Source organism: Dreissena polymorpha, chromosome 7 (assembly GCF_020536995.1).
Source record: "Dreissena polymorpha isolate Duluth1 chromosome 7, UMN_Dpol_1.0, whole genome shotgun sequence".
Lineage (NCBI taxonomy): Eukaryota > Metazoa > Mollusca > Bivalvia > Myida > Dreissenidae > Dreissena > Dreissena polymorpha.
In genome coordinates, this window is record NC_068361.1 from 87,566,238 (window position 1) to 87,572,237 (window position 6,000).

A 6,000-nucleotide genomic window follows, 5' to 3' on the forward strand; every position below is an offset into this window, starting at 1 on the left:
GCGATAATTAAATACAGTCACCGTGCTTTCACTACGCCGGCTAGAATACCTATGCCATAAAACAATCCACACATAAATCATGCACACAGTGGACAATACAATTCTATCTGGGCGTTTCAAAACTGGAGTCACCATACACTCCAAACCTCGAGCATGGATCCTATTCCTGCAATAGCACCGTCACACAGAAGCTACTAGATCTACACCAGGAAAACCCGCCATGCACTCCAAACCTCGAGCATGGAGCCTAGTCCTGCAATTGCACCATCACGCACACGCTACTAGATCTTCAACAGGAAAACCCGCCATGCACTCCAAACCTCGAGCATGGAACCTATTCCTGCAATAGCACCGTGACGCAGAAGCTACAATACACCAGGAAAACCCGGGCACCGGTCTGCTTATGCTTTCTTCTTCAAACAGGGTTTAGATATATGGAATGTTTTGACTCAACAACCCTAACACAGATAGGAGACTACTGTGAAGCCAAAACTACCTAATATACTCTATTTTGTATTTACAATCAGTTGCCCTTTTCCTCTCAACACGCTTCTTACGGTAACAGGATCCAAACTAAACTCCACTCTTCAAGAAACCGTTTATATACGCTAGAAAGTCACGTGACGCTACAACAACATTGACTAATCCGGGTTAAACTGTTATCTATAAAAACAGTAGCCTTTCGGGGGTGTCAGCCTCTTCCTTACATGAAGAATTTTATCAATACAGACGATTATATTATTCCTTAAGGGTAACTTATTTATTTTCGATATTAATAACAATATAAGACCACAAGAGCACCGCATAACGGATACCACGCTCGGCTGCGAAAGCTTGTCAGAATTTATTTTAGAGGTCAAAGTGACCTTGACCTTTGACCTAGTGACCCTCAAGTGGGTGTGGTGTGTAGTACTCATCAAGGTGCAGCTACATATGAAGTTTCAATGTTGTAGGTGGAAGCACTTTTGTTTTAGAAGCAATTTTCAAAACCTTAACAAAATGTTAAGGTTTTAGCGGACGACGACGGACACAACGGCGGACACGACGAGCTGGCTATGACAATACCTCGGGTTTTCTCCGAAAATAGCCGAGCTAATAAATGAAAGCTTGTCAGATTTTTTTAGAGGTCACAGTGACCTTGACCTTTGACCTAGTGACCTAAAAGTGGGTGTGGTGTGTAGAACTCGTCGAGGTGCAGCTATATATGAAGTTTCAATGTTGTAGGTGGAAGCACTTTTATTTTAAAATCAATGTTCAAAACTTTAACAAAATTTTAAGGTTTTAGCATTTTTTTATAGAGGTCACAGTGGCATTGACCTTTGACCTAGTGACCCAAAAATTGGGTGTGGTGTGTACAACTCATCGTCGTGCAGCTACATATGAAGTTTCAATGTTGTAGGTGGAAGCACTTTTATTTTAGAAACAATGTTCAGAACCTTAACAACATGTTAATGTTACGGACGACGACGGACACGAAGTCGGACACGACGGCGGACACGACGGCGGACACGACGAGCTGCCTATGACAATACCTCGGGTTTTCTCCGAAAACAGCCGAGCTAAAAATGACGTTAAATACAGACAGGAAATCTCTTACGTGTTAAAAAATATAGATGTATGAATATGTTTCTGGTTTTCCGGAAGTTCTTAATGTAAAAACACAAATGTTACATGCGACTAATTTTATTGCAATAACGACACATCGTTACATTATACAAATTGTCAATTACCATAATGTAAGACATAAACATATTACACAAAATAAAATATACTGAAATATAACCGCAATTAACTTCAAAAAGAAATGAAATGAAATTACAAACAAAGAAAAGTATTGTCTACTGGTGAATAATCTTATTATATAGACAACAACAGTTATATCTCAAATCATGCAAAAGAAATATTATTACAGTTATGCAGACTATGTACAAGGTAACACTTTCACAAACACTATTCTTAAAAGATATTTGCTATAAACTGATAAAAAATTTACTCTCAAATTTGACTACCTTTGTAGCTTTACCAACAACAATGGGGACTACATAAACATTAGTACCGTCAAAGGACAATACAATATTTTAATTCCAACCTACAAAATATATCGGAATACTCCAAAATTGAGATTTTATAGCACACATTTTTCAAATTATATCACATTTAAATAATCTTAATTGATTCAAATCCATATGCTTGATAACGGGAGTTGAAATTAAGCACAATATCTCTAAATTTAGGCAATTATCGATATAACAGAATACTGCTGGAATTATATTTTTTTAAAGCTGTTTCCTGGCAATCTGGATACCTGGATATCTCTGCGGTTAGGAATCCGCCGTTGGTATTGAAATCCAGGATGTACTGGACAGCGGTGGTTATCGTCTGATGTAGACTTGTGGACAGTGGGGATCTATCCTCTTAGAGGCAGTCGATACGTCCCTGGGCTTCTTAGGTCCTGACCATCACACAATCACGTTGGGCGCCATTTGTAGCCTGGTTGTGTATTCATAACATAAGTGGTTGGTTGTACATATTATTTATTATAAATATGTTGATAATGGTTTAAATGATGGCCTGAAATTAACAAACACAATTATGAATAACAAATTAAAAACACATCTTTCTCTTACGAGACTTTATGAACGAATGACACTATACTAGTGTATAAAACCAGTGAAACTCTATAGCTAAAATGTTAACATCTCACATGAAAACATGCAGTATTAGTAACTTCATTCACTCACCATATAGCACCCACACTGATACTCTCTCACAGTCTTGATTGATAAGTATTAAATTGCACCACATTTTGAACACTTTTTCGTCCTCCAAGTACTTAGAATTTATACAAACTTTGTGACTATCTGTTCCTAAGAAAACTGTCGACCACCATGTTTTGCACACGTCATTTAATATTTGAATCCATGTATTCGAATTGCAATCATTTCATTTCTATTAAGCATTGATCTATATTCGAAAATTAACAACCGCAACCTTTTTTTAAGAAACTGTGTGAAACATTAAAAAGCTTGCGGAACGCAAATTTATCGTTTGATTACGTCATTAAGTAGAGCTGACAACAAGTTTAGTTTCGTTATCGAATTCAGTTTAGCGTATTGCGGTTTAACGTATTGTGGTTTACAGTAAAGCATTATACGATTTGCGGTTACACTATTGCAAATTGCCGATCTAAAGCAGACAATATCATTACAAAACACTTGAAAAGCGGAATGGAAATTACCGAAAGACAAGTACATTTACACACATTTCAACAGTGTTTGAAAAACATTGTTCATAAAAGATAATAAACAAACATAACACGTTTGCAATAATGCGCATTACAATTTTGACGTGAATACCGCTCCATACACATGCGCAGGCTTGTGGTGTCACAGGCATACCAGTAAACGCTCTTAATCCACAAATGGAAACATGGTCTCCCTTGCAGAGAATGCGTTTGCGAATCTATCGCAGATGTGTATTCAACATGTTTATTGTCTGGCATGTATTATTTATAATCAATAAGTGAATTCAAAATCTATATTTCTGTTTCCTTTTTATAGTTTTATATAAAATTTACACTTTATTGGGAAATTTTAATAAATAAATATCAGTTTAGGAAATATAGAGAACAGTTTGATATAAATTCATCCATTTAATTTAAGCCGTTAGTATTATATATTAATTTTTAAATGATACTTGATTAAGAAACCTAAAATAAAATTACAATTTAAGGCAAAGGCAGATATGAATTGTTCAATTAAAAGTATGCAACGGCCTGACATCTTTCAAAGTGTCTCCATTGAATATATTCTTAACTACTTCAGTAAAAGTCGCTATAATTATTTTCGACTATAGCATTTGATATTTCCTCTAAATATTCAAACATAAAATCTTATTTAAGAAATAGTAAAGTTGTGGGCAAAGGCAGATATATATTGTTCAATTACAAACTATGCATCAGCCTTATATGTTAAAATGATTCGCATATGAGAATTATGCGAGACGATTAACGTTAAAATAAAAACGTTTTCGTAGCCGTGTACATGTTCATATTACCTTTAAAATGATATCAAAATCAGACGTATTTATAAAGAAACTAAACAGTTTTAGGCAAAGGCGGATATGTACTTTCCAATTAGAAAATCTTCATCGGTCTGAAATGTAACAAAGATTCGCCCATGAATATATCAGAATCTATTCAAGTTGATATCAAACGTTTTCGTAGCCGTGTACATTTTTATATAACCTTTAAAATGATACGTTAAGCTTATACTTTTAAATAATCTAACTCGGCCTGAAATCTCTCAAAGTTGTGTTATTTAATACCTGCGAAAGTATTGAAGTTAAAAGCACGAAGTTATTACTATAGATTTTGATATCAGCTATATATACTTACACTTTATTCATTATTTCCAAGATGAAATAATTACGTTTAAGGGAATGGGGAATTTAAAGGTGTACTTTATTATAATGTGTTGTTGCTTAGTACTGGTTCAGATATACATATGTTTTCAAATATTTTATATTGTATTGCTAAATAACTTTTAATATATCAACGCTACTATAAATATATGAACTTGTTTCACATGTTTTCGGATCTCTTGTGCGATGTCATGAAGTTTTGTTTCTTGGAATCAAGCGGACGGACACGCTTCCATAGTGAATGATATCGCCAGATAACAGAGGGAGATCAGCGACTGCCCGATTGACGTCACGTGATGAAGATCACGTATTCGCGGCGAGAATTTCCGATACATTTTTTTTGTCCGAATTAATGCTTCTAATCTTTGTGTATTTATAAATCTTTGTGTAAGCTTAACGCAGATTATTAAGGATCCCTCACGTATTAAACCAAATAAGAACCTGAGAATGCATTGTGAAGGTTGTCGGCTTGCATGACTATTGAAAATAGTTTATCAGTCGCGGTCAACTCCTTATGAGGACCTGATAATAGTGTTTTCACGCAGATGATAAGGTATACATTACGCAATTAACCACTATGTGTATACTCGACGAAAAATGATAGGGGTACATTTCTTCTATAATGTAATCAAGACCGCAGAAGCACATGTTAATGATAACTGAGCGCAGATTAATATGGTCTCATAATATATCAAATAAGATTTTTACGTGTCCTGAACATTTTCTTGGAACGCACGCAGATATATAGGGCCTCATTAGTTCTTCGTCGCAAGTAAATCTATATAAGAACCTTAAAATGCAATTTGAAGAATGTCGGGATGCATTAATTCTCCATAGCAATCAATCCTTTATTAGAGTCTGACAAACGTGTGTAGACGCAGATGATAAGAGTTTCATTACGTAGTTAATCCAATAAAAATTGCATACGCATATGGGAGAGTTAAAAGGATGAAATTAATTAGTTTTCTTGAGCTTTTCATCGAAATTTAAATAATATAAGAACATGTGAAGATTTTACAGTCGAATAAAGAGTTTATTAAAAAAAAAAACATCGCAAAAAAATTAAACACTCTACCGGAGAATAGACCTGCGAGCAATGACCGATTGCTGATGACGTAGTACACACTAGATTAATTGTTAAGTCTGCATATATTACGTATTGTATTCATAACTGTTGCTCGATGTTGATCCACTGTACTGATAAAACCGGAGGTTAGTTTATTTGTTATAAGGTATCGTTTGCAGTATTGTTTTATTGTTTTATTGTGACTTTATTAGATCTTCATGAAGTTTGTGTTCTATGACACAATACACAATGTACAACAAAGCAAAACAAAACTCTTTACCAAGTTCTTTTATATTACTAGTGAGATGAGTTTCAAATCGAAAGTGGAAATTATTTCAAAATTCTGTAAATTTAAGTACGACTTTATTATGTTCTACTCAAATAAGCGTGTGTTTTGCCATACATGTTAAATATGTGAATCTAGCTTTTGATCACATCCATATGAAGGTTTCAACAAGATTTAAACTAAATAAGTTTTAATATTTCTAGAAATTGAACATTTAATAGTAAAT